The sequence below is a fragment of the Musca autumnalis genome, unplaced genomic scaffold, assembly GCF_047663935.1.
Source record: "Musca autumnalis isolate F117 unplaced genomic scaffold, ASM4766393v1 scaffold_5, whole genome shotgun sequence".
Lineage (NCBI taxonomy): Eukaryota > Metazoa > Arthropoda > Insecta > Diptera > Muscidae > Musca > Musca autumnalis.
Genome location: NW_027412088.1, coordinates 4,518,115 through 4,533,744, shown reverse-complemented (window position 1 = coordinate 4,533,744; position 15,630 = coordinate 4,518,115). Strand labels below are relative to the sequence as shown.

The 15,630-nt window shown below is 36.5% G+C and overlaps 1 long non-coding RNA gene across 1 annotated transcript in view; it reads left to right on the top strand.

The window, feature by feature from the left end:
- The window catches only part of LOC141404851 (uncharacterized), a 312,536-nt gene extending 300,099 nt beyond the window's left edge, over positions 1 to 12,437 (top strand). Inside the window, exon 4 of the long non-coding RNA XR_012413085.1 lies at positions 12,273 to 12,437. This is a non-coding gene — a long non-coding RNA (uncharacterized lncRNA). The remainder of the gene's footprint in view (positions 1 to 12,272) is intronic.
- The last annotated feature ends 3,193 nt before the right edge of the window (positions 12,438 to 15,630 follow it).

The following is a 15,630-nucleotide window of genomic DNA, read 5'->3' as shown; positions in this document are numbered from 1 at the left end:
AACTTCAAGCATTCCTGAATTCTGGACTGTTGGAATTTTCAGATCTCCGACTTTAGTGTTCAAAGTCCTTCTAACATCCTTGGTGAACCATGAGAAGAGTGTTTCAGTTGATTTATGTGGCGAAAGCTGTATATTCTGATTCTTCAGAAATTGCGATAATGTGTAGAGATAGTCATTTATCTTATCCTCCAATAAGTTGATATTTACACCTGTTGCCATGATTGTGCGGTCATCTGGGCATGTAACTAGTATTAATTACTCCCTCTGGAGGCGCAGAAAGTTTAGAGACATAATGATTAAAAAGTTCTTTGAATTTTGTTTGCCCCCAAATCTAATTAGTTGGAGAAGTCTTCCTCTTGGAATAAAATTTAATAGGGGGACATTTATATTTGCTGTATTCATTACCAAAAGTCTAAGAAGCAATACTAATTTATCGTTAAACAAGTTAAAAAGTATCAGTCGGCTTTGCCGACAGAGATATACCCTCAGCCTGTGCAAATTGAAACACTCTTTTCACAAAAAAAAAAAAACTTATGTATTTAGGGGGTTTCAAAATTTTGGTCGTATGAACCGACAAAAATGTTGATTAGGATTAAAGTTCAAAAATTTTGCTGAAAAGGTACTTAAAGGAATGGACCGACATAGACCATGGGGGTGCAATAGGGGGTTTTTACACCCGTCGGACTGTATTCTCAAGAAGTATGGACTTGCCCCTGAAACAACTTTTACCATCGTAATTGAAGCAGCGAATGTAAGTTGCTTCAACAAAAATCAAAGTGATTTAATAGCAGGTCTTAAAGTGAACTTATCCAAAATTTTGTGTGGGAGGTACGGGATGGAGTGGATATTTGTCCACTCCATATTCCATATTCGAACCTGATCTATATCTGGTAGATATTATGAGAATGTGTAAAGTATGGACCAAATCGGTCGGTTTTTGTGGGGTAGGTACCTGAAGGAGTGGACCGATACGGCTTATCTACGAACTTAAACTAAGTTAGGAAACAATATTACGAAGGCCAAATTTTGGCCGCAATAGGCATTTCCGTTCGAGAATTATCTTGCGCTTCCACCCATAAACATGGTGTCATAGGGTTTGTTTTTCAACTTTCAGGCTATTTTTTTCAGGAAGTATGAACTTGCCCCCGAGGAAACTTGTACCTTCGTATAGGGGACAGTGAATACAAAATGTTACAACAAAAACCAAGGCGATTCGAGAGCATGTCCTAAACTGAACTTTTCCGAAATTTTGTGTGGGAGGTACTCGAAGGGGTTTACCGACTTAGTCCATATTGGAACCTCATCTAAGTCTGGTAGAAATTTCATAATGTGCAATGTATGGACCAAATCGGTTACTTCCTGCAAGAGTTATCGCACGCACAAATTTTCCGAACATTTTCGAACTTTTGTGAGGGAGGTACCGGAAGGAGGGGACCGATATAATCCATCTTTGAACTTGAACTAAGTTTGGACAAAATATTACGAAAGCCAAATTTTGGACCGAAGCGGCAGGTCCGTTCGAGAGTTATCATGCGCTCCAACCACTACACACGGTGTCATAGGGTTTTTTGTAACTTTCAGGCTATTTTCTGAGGAAGTATGGACTTGCCCCTTATGAAACTTACAGCGTCGTATAGAAGACAGCGAATACAACTTGAGTAAACAAAAATCAAAGCGATTCGAGACCAGGTCCTAAACTGAACTTTTCCGAAATTTTGTGTGGGAGGTACCCGAAGGAGTGGACCGATTGAGTCCATATTGGAACCTCATCTAAGTTTGGTAGAAATTACACGATGTCCAAAGTATGGACCAAATCGGTTATTCCCTACAATAGTTATCGTGCGCACAAGTTTTGCGACAATTTTTGAACATTTGTGGGGGAGGTACCTGAAGGAGTGGACCTATATGGCCCATCTTCGAACTTAAATCGAATCTGGACAAAATATTTCGATACCCAAAATTTGAACCGAATCGATTGATCCGTTCGAGAGTTATCGTGCGCACCAGCCAGACAGACGGACAGACAGACAGACAGACGGACGGACATTGCTAGATCTACTCAAAATTGTCTGAAACGGATATCGTACAAACATACTTGGGGTCTAAAACCATTATTTCGATGAGGCACATTTTTGGTCGTATCAAAGTGTAAATACCCTCTTTAGCCTAAAGGCTGAGGGTATAAATATCACACGAGATATTTATGTGACATATCCATGGCTTTTCCTGATGACGTCATTCTACTTTAAAGTAATTAAAACAAGTAAAAAAGTGTCAGTCGGCTTTACCGACAGATATATACCCTCAGCCAAGGTGAAGTGAAACTTTCATCTACGGACAGATCGAATGTATTTAAGGTCTCTTCAGACTTTTGTGGCCCTTTTTGGACATTTGAACTTGCCGACAAAAATGTGGATTAGGAATTAACTGCACTAAGACACAAATGTTGAACTTTTGTGGGGGAGGTACCCTTAGGGAGGACCGATATGGGCCATTTTAGAAGTTAAACTAAATTTTGACAAAATATTAGGAGATCCAAAGTTTGGACCAAATTGGTTGCCCCATTCAAGTGATATCGTGCTAACATTTTAGTGACATTTTTAAATATTGGGGAGAAGTACCGGAAGTTGTGGACCGGTATTGCCCCATGAAACTAAGTTTGGATATAATATGACGAAGACCAAATGTTGGACATAATCGGTTGAACAGTTCGAGAGTTATCGTGATCTCCGACCGCCACATATGGTGACGTAGGCGGTTTTTACACCTTCCGGTTTATTTTCCCAAGAAATATGGAGGTAGCGAATGCAAATAGCTTCAACAAAAATCAAAGTAATTTGAGAGCAGGTCTTAAAGTGAACTTATCGAACATTTTGTGTGAGAGGTACCAGAAGGAGCATACAAATATACTATATATTCGAACCTGATCTATATCTGGTAGATATATTAGAATGTGCAAAGTATGGATTACATCGGTCACTCCCTTCAGGAGTTATCGTGCGTACAATTTTTCCGAACATTATTGAACTTTTGTGGGGGAGGTACCTGAAGGAGTGGACCGATATGGCTTATCTTCGAAAATAAATTATGTTTGGACAAAATATTACGAATGCCAAATTTTGGACCGAATCGGCAGACCCGTTCGAGGGTTATCTTGCGCTCCAACCACTACACACGGTATCAAAGGGGCTTTTTACAACTTTCAATCTATTTTCTCAGGAAGTATGGATTTGCCGCTGATGAAACTTGAACCGTCGTATAGGGGGCAGCAAGTACAAGTTGTTACAACAAAAGCCAAAGCGATTCGAGAGCTGCTCCTAAACTGAACTTCTCCTAAATTTAGTGTGGGAGGTACCCGAAGGAGTGGAGCGATTGAGTCCATATTGGAACCTCATCTAAGTCTGGTAGAAATTACGCGATGTGCAAAGACTGGATCAAATCGGTTCCTCCCTTCAAGAGTTATCGTACGCACAAATTTTCCGAACATTTTCGAACTTTTGTGGGGGGGGTACCGGAAGGAGTTGACCGATATAATCCATCTTTGAACTTGAACTAAGTTTGGGCAAAATATTACGAAAGCCAAATTGTGGACCGAATCGGCAGATCCGTTCGAGAGTTATCTTGGGCCCCAACCACTACACACGGTGTCAAAGGGGCTTCTTGCAACTTTCAAGCTATTTTCTCAGGAAGTATGGATTTGCCGCTGATGAAACTTGAACCGTCGTATAGGGGGCAGCAAGTACAAGTTGTTACAACAAAAACCAAAGCGATTCGAGAGCTGCTCCTAAACTGAACTTCTCCGAAATTTTGTGTGGGAGGTACCCGAAGGAGTGGAGCGATTGAGTCCATATTGGAACCTCATCTAAGTCTGGTAGAAATTTCACGATGTGAAAAGATTGGATCAAATCGGTTCCTCCCTTCAAGAGTTATCGTGCGCACAAGTTTTGCGACAATTTTTGAACATTTGTGGGGGAGGTACCTGAAGGAGTGGACCTATATGGCCCATCTTCGAACTTAAATCGAATCTGGACAAAATATTTCGATACCCAAAATTTGAACCGAATCGATTGATCCGTTCGAGAGTTATCGTGCGCACCAGCCAGCCAGACAGACAGACGGACAGACAGACAGACGGACGGACATTGCTAGATCTACTCAAAATTGTCTGAAACGGATATCGTACAAACATACTTGGGGTCTAAAACCATTATTTCGATGAGGCACATTTTTGGTCGTATCAAAGTGTAAATACCCTCTTTAGCCTAAAGGCTGAGGGTATAAAAATACTCAATTTTTACACAGTCTGGTATGGGTCTTCTATATTTTCTAAGGTATATTTACTACGAATATAGCAAAAACTGTTTGGATCGAGAACCCTATATCTCCTTAACAATCTGGTGTTTAAAAAACACTCAAAAAATATTTGTGGGGCACTTGAGCTATATCTCAAAAACAAGAGCAAGGTAGGTAAAAACTGCTGCCGCATTTGAAAATAACTCGACAATTTGATTTAGAAACTGTAAAGAAATCGAACGAAACAAAAGTCGTGTTGACCAGTGTTATCAATTAAACTTATAGTTCTTCAAGATGTCAGTTCTTTTGCTTCACAGACAAATTTATATAATAAAGGTACATTGTTTATAACGACTTTACACAGAATTTTTTGGGATGTACGCATAACTAAAACATTATGTAATTGTAACAAAAAAAACAAGATTTGTCTGCAGTGCCTATTCAACTTCTTATTTAGACCAAAGGTCATTATACCTTTACCCAATATTAGCTAAATAGGCCATTGTTTTCTTGTTGGTAACACTGTTTCAAAGTCAAATGTCCCCCTTTGGAGATGTATACTTGATTGTTTATTTTATTTTATGTTCGTTAGTGTGTGTGTGTGGGGTTCGCTTTGTTTTTGTTAGGTGTTTTTGGCTTTTTTATATTTTTTGTTAACAACAAAAGCCAAAAATTGCCTAATTTCCCAAAAAGCCAAGCCATAATTACAGTAATACTGAAGCTCGTAGATGGATGCATAATGTCGCCACGGTCATCACACTGGTCAAATGTGGTAATTAAGATTACATTGGAAGCATTTGTGTGGATTCATTCAAGCAAGACCCAAGCAGTATAGCGCAGCACAAATCAATGGTCAATACGTTTGTCTATTTGGTTACTTGGCTGATTGGCTGTGGTGTCTTGTCGTTGTTGGTTGGTTACATGCATCGATCCATGATTCCCTCGACAGTAGCCATCATCAGAAGCATTGACAACATTTTCTGGTAGCTGGTTTATTTTTGCTCCGTTGCTGGTTTTATGGTTATTTATGAATTTTAGTGTTGTTTAAGCCTTTTTTTGTTGTTGCCTTCTCTCGCAGATTTACGATGGACAAGAGAGGTTTTATATTTATCGTTTTTTGGGTTTAAGAGAAGCTTCATTTCTTTTTGGGAACACGTTTTTTCCACACGGAAACTGTTTGAGATTCGTATGTTACATCTTTTTTTTGCCTGGCTTATTGACATGACTACAGTTTATGTTGGTTGTTACGGTGTTTGCTTATTTTTGTGGCTCTATGGGTTTGTCCGAGTTCAATAATATTGTTTTTTGCGTTTTTGTTTTTGCCAAGAAACCTTCAAAATTGTCAAAACTGTGTAGAGTACAAGTAATTAACTTGACATCTATAGCCAAAGATGTTTAGAAGGAAAAAAACCCCATTGTATTTGACTCTCAAATGATCGTCTCGCTAGCTGTGCGTAAGAGACATCATGGTCATTTCGATAACTAATGGGTCGTTGAGTTGGTTATGATTCACATCTAACAACGATATTTACATACTTTTGTTTTGCTTTGTTCTGCCAACGTTAATAATATCAATGACAGTTGTGACGCCTTAAAGGGTAGGTTTACTTTCATAATCTTAATTGTAGAATCTTCAAATATCAATGTAAAAAGGAATTTCTTAGTAGATGCTTACATTTTGTATATTAGGGTAACCCAAAAAAAAGAAAACAAATTTTCGAAAGGGTAGGCCTTTGGTTTTTCCATTTGATCCATGAACCGTACTTATGAAATTTTATGGCGACCGGTGAACATTAAGGGGTTATCCCTAATTGTGCTGACCAAAAAACTAATTTTTCATAATTTTTTCAATATTTTTTTTTAATAAATCGTTTTTTCACTTGAAGGAGCACATCTGAAGCTACTCTCGTCATTTTTGTTGTTGAAAAATATTGCATAGTTTTGTGGTAGATGGCTAACAGCGAAAGCCTTTTTTGTACAAGCATTTACGGTGCCAAATATATCTCGAAAACGAATGAGGCAATCTTCATATATTTTTGTAGGCGTTTTAGGAACCTAGTAATCTTGTCTTTAATAGTGAACTGCCAAAATCAAATTTCAATTTTTGAAAAAAATGGACCGTATTTTGTCCAAAAATCGGCCAAAGAAATAAGCTCACCAAAATTATGAAGATAGGTCCATTCTTTTTCGAGCTCTCGTTGGAACCGACTCGAAAAAGTGTTTAAAGTTTCAATTTCTATGAAAATCGGGTCAGGTCTTGATATTGCTCCAATATGCAAATTTGGCCAATTTTAGGTAATTTGGGCCCTAAATTTTTAGCTAATATTAAAATCCGAACCGATTTGCACACATTTGTACATAGGGTGTCCAAAACCGAATCCGGTTAACCGGTTACCCGGTTTTTCGTTAAAAGTCGATGCTTTATAACAAATCAATTTTCGTCCCCAAGATCTGCGTTATGGAGAAGTTTGCCTGTAATTAACACGATCTTTACCCGAAGGCCAGGTTTTAAATAAAATGTAATGATAATAAAATGTATGTTTGATTCAGACATTTCACAATAATATTGTTACGAATGTAACTGATAGATTTAAGTTAATTTAGTTTAATTTCCGTTAATTTAAAAATTTGAATTGTAACGTAAAGTTTTATTACGCAGTTACTTTATCTAAGCAACAACAACTACCATGTAGAATTCTCTTCATCATTCTAGTTCTTACTTTACCTTTCAGTAATGTGCTTTTGTTTGTTTTGCCATAATCATTTAATTATCGTTTAGTTTGCTACTTCTTGTATTTCTTGCATTTGTTTGTTGTTTGATCTTCGTTGTTGTTTGTTGTTGTTTGATCTTCGTTGTTGTATTGATCTTCGCCCATGTATTTGAGTATGGTTGTTCTCTTAGTGCGAATGTGCGTCTGTGTGTTCGTTGTACAGATTCGAAGTGTTACCAGATGTTCTGGATAATTCCCGAACAGGGAGATTTTGGGATAAATACAATGTCATTGTCTTGGCTGGAGAACGCACATACCCTTTAGTCTGGTGTTTTCTCTTGGAAAATCTTCGGGTTTATTTTGACTCCTGAACATATCGAGTCCCTCAACTTCACAATTATCCTGCTCTTTCTTTTTTTCTTCAGAAAATATGTTTCTCCCCTTCCCCCGATATTTTTCCGTTGCTTTTTTTTTGTTACTACTGACTGCAGGGTTGCCATGTACACTGTGTTCTTTTCTCTAGTAGCCTTACGACCCTCCTGATATTACCAGGAATTTGTAGGTGGTAGTTTTTGGTACCCAGGTGTAGATTTTGCGGGAGTTTGATGATAGTGGCCTATTGCTTGCCATTTCGAATCCGCATTATCGTGACAAGACGTGAGATCTTCCATCTTGAGAGTAAGTTGAGCGGAGTAGTTACTATGCTATCTGTTGTATTTAAAGCTTGTTGACATCCAGTTTCCGTCCTGTGATAGATCGCTTATTCACCGTAACATTAAGACAAATGAACGCTTTGGTTGCTACAAGGAAATGGTCCGAATCGATGTTCGCACCTCAGATGGGGATATTTGTTTTTTATTCCGATTGCGTTATACGTTCACTGGAGTGAATCTGGAGACCTGATTTTTATACTCTACACCACTACGTGGGAAGGGTATTAAACGTTGGTTTTGGCCAAAAAGTTTGTAACATCGAAATAATGGTCGTAGACCTTCGTAGCCCATACCAAAATGAATGCCTCGACGAGCTGAGTCGATCTGGCTAATCCGGGTTAAAACTACATTATTTGGGTCTTTATCTCAGAAACGAATAGAAATTTGGCCTTGCAGTCTTTGGCAATATTGTAGCCCTAAACCAGTAGAACATACCAAATAAGAAAAACTGCATCTAGGGCATCAAAATCGATAAAGTACAAAAACATTTTACATAATTGCTGAAATTCTGGTCAATATCAGCAAAACTATTGGGAGTTGAACCAAGTAACCTTTAGCAAAAATCTTCCAAATAATGTTCGCAGCAATTCTTTAGAGCATTCTGAAACTCTAACATACTTACTTCATGTTGTTTTAGCGGCATTTTGAATCTTATACTTTACACAGTTCACACCCACAGTTTATTCCCGCATTTCGGATTTCACCACATTATTCACATTTTTATTAAATTGTCGTTAAAAGAATAGACTCAAAACAACGTGATAGAGGCATTTTACAACAATGGCATGTTCTGAAGAGTTGTGTATTACATTCCAGGGAATATTTTTCCAAAGGAAAACATTAAGAAAAAATTAACGGTATTGGAGATATGGTGCGAAATGTATACAAATTATGGAAATTTTAGATATTTTATACAATTTGAGGCAATAAATGTAGTTATTCGAGTTCATTATGTCTCCATTATATATTTTATTCTTGCCCTTATGTACAAATTTGCTTCAGAGGTCAGATGAATATTCACATAGGCTGCATAGATATAAGCTAGAGTCGCTTAAAAAAGTCAATATTTAACCATGTTTAGATGGGGCCATAAAATCCAAGCTGGATCGGACACATCAAACCCAACTAGGGGTTTTGTCGTTTGGGTCTGTACTTTCAAAAAATCCTCAGCTCACACGAAATTTTGGGGTTGAAGGGGAAGAAGCCTATCGAGTTTGGTGATGATCGGATAGTATTCTGGGTTCGAATGGGCAAAACACTTATGTGGAGAAAATTCAACGTTTTATTCATATGTGAATATCTCCGCTTATAGTAGGAGTATTCCAAAAAGAAAGACCATTTTTTCGATTTGAATTGTACTGACGATCAATCCAGGTTTGGTTGGGCGCATTTCCACAAAAGCAAACTATATTAATGAAGACATTCATAGCTTTAAATTAATACCAATTACGTTGCCAAAAGTGGTAGAAATATATAGAAAAAGACGCTCAGGTATCCCAATTTCTAATTAATTTATTATTTTGGTTCAGTTAGCCCTACGTCATTTGATATAAAAGCAAGGGTGGCTGATAACTTTCGTATCTCCATAAAAAAAAGTTTATCAGGGTAAAGCTTATACACAGGGGCAGTGGTGTAGGGTATCACACATTCGGCCCGTCCCGACTATAGCCTTTGCTCACTTGTTATATCTTCGATTTACCATAAATTTAACATCCAGCTCAGGTTTCGTTTCAAGGTGCGTTTATGCTTTTTGCGTCATCCCGATTCCATCGCACTTCCTGTAAGGCGATACGATGGCTGCACGAAAACTACCTGGACTAGGCAACACCACGTATTGCCAGGCACCATTTGAACCATTTTTTTTGGATAGTTTGAAAGTTTTTAGCCTAGACTTACTAAGGACTGTTTGTCGTACGACCATGTTATGTGTTGTTTACAGTGGCTTGAAAAATCACTTTGCAAAAAAATGGAATTTACTTGTGAACATTTTCGTCCAAGAATTTTTGACAATTTTTGACGTAGATAATCACCGCAAGAGTGTATCGATCAAATAAAATCTTTGTATGTCGGTTTAATGAATTCAACCGTGGTCGGCAGTCGCCAAAAAGAGGGTCCTGAGGGTCGCCCAAAATCGATCGCTGTGCCAGAAAAAAAATGCCGTGCATGAACGGATAATGCGAGATCGCCATGTTAAATGCCGTGAGATAGAGGCATCGTTGCACATTTCTTCCACCAACTAACATTTGATATTGCATAAAAACCTGGCCGCAAAAACGAATTTTTCTCGTTGGAAAGAAATTGAGCATAAAATTGATCTCGGTGCTTCAAACGACGTTTATAAGATCGTCACAGACGACGAATCTAGGATCTATTCTTAGGAGCCTGAAACAAAGCATGAATCGGCGGTTTGGGTATTCGAAAGCGAGCCAAATCAAACGAAAGTTGTTAATGTAAGAAGCACTTCGAAGCAAAAGGTTGCCTGTTTCTTCAGAAAAACTGACCGTGTGGCGACTATACGGCTTGAGAAATATAGGACGGTTAATTCTGAGTGGTACACTATAATTTGTTTGCCTGAAGTCTCCAAAGAAGTTCGAAAAACGAAAGAGAAGACAAATCATTCTGCATCATGACAATGTGGGCTCTTACACATCGCCTGTTTGACTGGGCAAAACGTTGAATTGAGGGGTCATCCGTCGTACAACACTGACGGGGTTCCAATAACTTCATTTGATTCCAGCACATCAAGAAAAAAGCAATAAAATAGGGTTGGCAACTAACCGAAGGTTTTTATCTTTCTTGTTGTTTTTTATCAACAGTTAAAAGCAATTCCCAGAGTTAAAAATACCTACATATATAGATTCTGTCATATCCTTATAGCGGTAACTCCCGATTTGACGCGTTTCAAGGATTTGGGTACATTTCAGTCAATATATACACGTTTTTAAAATAGTATTATTTTGATTGCCACCGAGGTGCAATTGTAAAAATACCCGCCTTACCGTTCAAATGTCCAGTTTCGATTCCGAGGTCAAACAACATCATATCTTTTCAGCGATAGTAAAGAACGTCCTCTCAACGTAATGTAAACGAGTATTTCAGTCGTGTAAACGTCTCTACATGTGGTGTCGACGTGTGGTGTCATTATACACTCGCTTGGGAAAACTAGTTATTAAAATTTTCTAAAAAAATATCTTGTATTTTTCCTGACTTACCAATTAAATTCAAATTGACGTATTCTATGAAGGTTAACGACTTGAGGATGTGTATAGAGATGCTAATAAATTGATTCATTTGCCAATTAGATCGAAAGCCAACTAGTTTTTTGAAACAATGTATTTGTTATAATTTGTTTTTAGTAATTTGTACCTGCATTGTTGTTACTATTGTCATGCCTAAGAGATTTTGTCCGATTCTCCGATCTTCGATTCTCATAAAAGCTTACCTTTAATCATATTTACCATTTGGATATACCCTCAATGGGATACAAATCTTCCACCTTGTTTTATTGTGTATGCAAAAATGTAAAGCTACGTAATTGACCCAATTCCGATTATGTATTCTGTTGTAAATTGTAATTAAATTATAAAACTTAAATGTGTGTAACAATTATCACCGATGTGAGAAAAGAAGCTTATAATGCAAATTAATGGGACAAACAAATTAACTTTTTCGTAAATAATAAACAAACGAACAAATTCGCTTTGAATTGCCGATGATAAATGTCGTCAGTGTCAACAGGAACCGTCGTCACAATATCTGCCTGACGCTATGCCAACCGCTGAGATGTTGAATAACCACACTTTTCTAATACAAACAAAAAACATGCAACTTTTGTTTTGCATATTTTTTGCAAATCAAGTTTTGTTGTGCATATAGGAAGTGTAGCATCAGGAGTAGCAATCCTATAAAAAAACAAACATGAAAAAACGATGTACGTTCATGTTTTTTCATCAAAATTTTTATTAAAATCAAACTCAATGATATTCATGTGATCGGTCAATCAGTGCTTCAGAAATCCAATCACCTTTTACATTCCGTTGTGGACCGCGTACATTTATTTGAGTGTGTATAAATGTAACGTGTTGAATAAACATTTGATCGGCGAAAGAGGCATATTAAATGCAATCGCTAAATGTAATAATTGAAAATGTATGGTATTAAAGAAAAAATTATTTGCTGAGTTAAAACAAATAAAACGCATTTGGTATGGTAATATGCGATCATATAGTTATAACTAGGAAATATTAAAATATATTGTTATTCTGTTTATTCCAAAGAGTTTTCAAAACAATTAGAATAGGCTTTTAATAATCGTAAGCATGAGGTAATATTAAGCCCTTTAGAATATTTCAAATCGAGGCGTAACGTAAAAAAAAAAAACAAACTTATTGATGCTCAAACCGCCAACAACTGTGGCTAGCATTTTCCAGAACAGTTTTCTTGTGATGGGAGATCAAACCAAAGGGCAAGGCACCACTGTAGCACCCGAACTTATTTTATCGGATGATTACCTGTGTCCCACATTATAATTGGTGTTGTTTTGTTTACATTTCAGACCATGTCAACAACATTGCAAAGACGTTGCAATCATTTGCTGCTGTTGGTATGCAAAACATTTCTAAAATTATCTGCTGTGGACGACTATCGAGTGTGGCCTTGTGAATGAATGACTTTCACTTAAACTGTGATCGATATGTGAGAGTGAAGTGCAGTCAGTGGTGTATTGGCCAGAGTTATTCGATACTGGTAAGTAACTTTGTTTACTGCGATCAATGGTACATATCGGTTTATCCCTCCAGACAGCAGGTTACTTGGGTGTTAATTCACTTTTCTGATTTCGTTAAAAAAAAAAATCAATAATAGACAAAATTCAAAATAATAACATAACATAAATAACATTTTAATTCTTAGTCCGAAGGCTAACGGAATTTTAGTTAAGGTTGAAAAAAATTAGCTTTGTAGCACATTTACAATACAAATGCCCATAAGTTGGAATATCGAAAATCCCATAAAGCTAATTTTATTTGGTGTATATGAGATAGGGTTTGCATTTAGACGTAATACCTTAAAATTCCCTATCGATCCCGTCTTTACAAAACAGTTGTTCGGGGATCTTCCTCACAAACGGCAAGTCTTATCAGAAAGTGATTAAAGTAATGTGACTTATAGAATTGCGATATTTCAACAATGTCAGACTTAACCCTTTGAATCCCGATTTTTACCTTTCACCAATTTGTAGTTAGTTAAAATTTCGCCAAAGTATCACAGCAAAAAAATTGGAAGTCGTGCAATGTGAAGTCAGGATTTCACTACATCTTTCGATCCAGTCCAGCAGAGTTATGAAAAATACACTCCGTTTGAAACATCTTATAAGCAGTTGCTTAGAGATCCCTACAAGCAAGCCAGTTTGTTGATCCCTACAAGTAGCGGCATAATTTTTTCCAAAGACAAAAAAGAGTGTATAAATTTCTAAGAATTTGTTATAAAATAAAGAAATATAAACTAAATACGAATATTTTGGCGGCAATTCACGAGACGGATATTCTTAATGGAGTTTCTTAATGAACTGGAGTGGGAGGGAAATATAAAAAAACCCTTTGGCAGATAAAGCAAAATCAGATGCGCTGGTATAAAATGCAGAGCGGAGGAAGTAAAGTCACTTGCGATTAAACTAAAAGGTGCCTTTTTATAATTTGTGTTAAAGTAATAAAATTCTTTATATTCTTACTTTATACAAATAAAAAAATGCATTTTATTTATTCTGGGATATTGTGCAATGCATTTTGATTGCTTCTTAAGACTGCATCAAAAGTCCTGATTTGGATTCAAAATGGACTGCTTCCATTTTGCTTCCCAGCACGCAGCTAGGAAGCACTCCATTTTGAATTCATTTTATACCACTGATTTTGTTTCATCATCGAACAGGGTTTTTTATGTTGTCTTACCATAACTTGTTCAGCTTTAGACATAGACTCCAACTCCACTCTACTCGCAACTTTAATTTGTATTTTTTATTTTATAACAAATTCTTCGAAATGTATCCACTCTTCTTTGTCTTTTTGGGAAATGTGTCGCTACCCAGCAAAAAGTTTTGGAAGTTGTGCAATTGGAGTTATGATTTCAGAACATCTTTCGATGTAGTCCAACAGAGTTATGAAAAATGCACTCCGTTCGATACATTTTATAAGCAGTTGCTGTAGAGATGCCTACAATAAAAAACAGTTGGTTGATCCCTACACATTTCTTCAAAAGACAAACAAGAGTGTATACATTTCGGAGAATTTGTTATAAAATAAAGAAATAAAAACTTAAGTTGCGAACATTTTTGAGGTAATTCACGAGACGGAAATTTTTAATGGAGCGGAGTTGGAGTCCTTGTCGAAAGCTGAACTAGTGATGGGAAGGCAAGAAAAAAACCTTTTGGATGATGAAGCAAAATCAGATGCGCTTGGATTAAATTGAGAATGAAGGAAGTAAGCTCAAATGTGATTGAATTTAATGCAAACTTTTTTTTTTTAATTTGTGTTTATATAATAAATTTGTTTTTATATAATAAATACAATAAAGTTCTTTGAGTTCTTGTTTTAAACAAATAATAAATGCATTTTATTTGTTTTGGGATATTTCGCAATGGCTTGCATTTTAATTGCATCTTTGGAATGATTAAAAATGCAATCCGAAGAATGAATATAAATTCAATGCAAAGCACTGCATCTTAAGCCGTGATTTGGATCGAAAATGGAGTGCATCCTAGCTGTGTGCTGTGGAAGCAAAATGGAGTGCATCCTAGCTGCGCGCTCTCTTGTAAAATTCATAAGTGAATTCACAGGAAAAGATGTACTCCAACGGCAATTGTACTGTACACTTGTACTGATTAAACTGCATCCACGGACTGCTTATACAAACTTTTTGCTGAGTGCTTATAGGTATCAACCATCTTTTTTGTAGGGATCTCTAAAGCATTTTTCATAACTCCGTGTGGACGGCATCGAAAGATGTAGTGAAATCATAACTCTACATTGCACCACTTCCAAATTTTTTTTTGCTGGGACTCCACCTGTTTCGCAAAAGATACAGTACATTATTTCTGAGCATTATTTCGTGGAATTATGGCAATAAATATTTTATTAAATTTTACCTTTGAACATACTTTTGAAGAATCAAAACTAAAATTTAACATAAAACTCATCTATTATGATTTGGAAACAATTTAAATAATTTGGACTGTACACAACGAATTTTAATGCTCACTGGTATGCTAGACTCCAAACGTAATTATGTTGATCATTATAGCTTTGTTCCAGAACTAAAAAGTTTTTACAATTTGTACGACTTTTACACATTTTACCCGAAAACCCGTTCCCGTACACAAAAAAGTTGTAAAATGTTCACTTCTCTTTAAACAAAAATGGCGCTGAATGACGCTCGTAAACTTACTCGACAAATGTGAGCGTGTAAAAAATAGTAACATGGATGCCGGCGTCTGATTGGCTGGTACGCCGACTTTGACATTTGTTCCAGCTTTTTTTACGTTTTTTCCATTTTTGCGTTCCCGAACTTTTTGAAAAAACTTTTGCGTGAGAACAATTTTTCTCTATTTCTCTCTTTTACGAGTTTTTTTATTAAAAAGTACGGGAACAAAGCTTAAGTTTTTTGTTGTTTTTGTATTATCAGAACTGCAATTAACCAAAACAATACTTTGAGGGGAAAATTGCGTTAGTTTCAAATAAAACGATGCTAAAAATCGAAGTTGTTTAAAAGCAACTTTTGGGACGAAAGGGTTAAGGACAATCATAGTTTGCATTCCTATAGAGTCAACATCTTTTGTTTCAGTCAGATTTTGGTAAGGCTTACCGTTCTGATAAAAAAAAATAACTTAAAACGTACGTTTAAACCCAAATAACTTTTTTGCA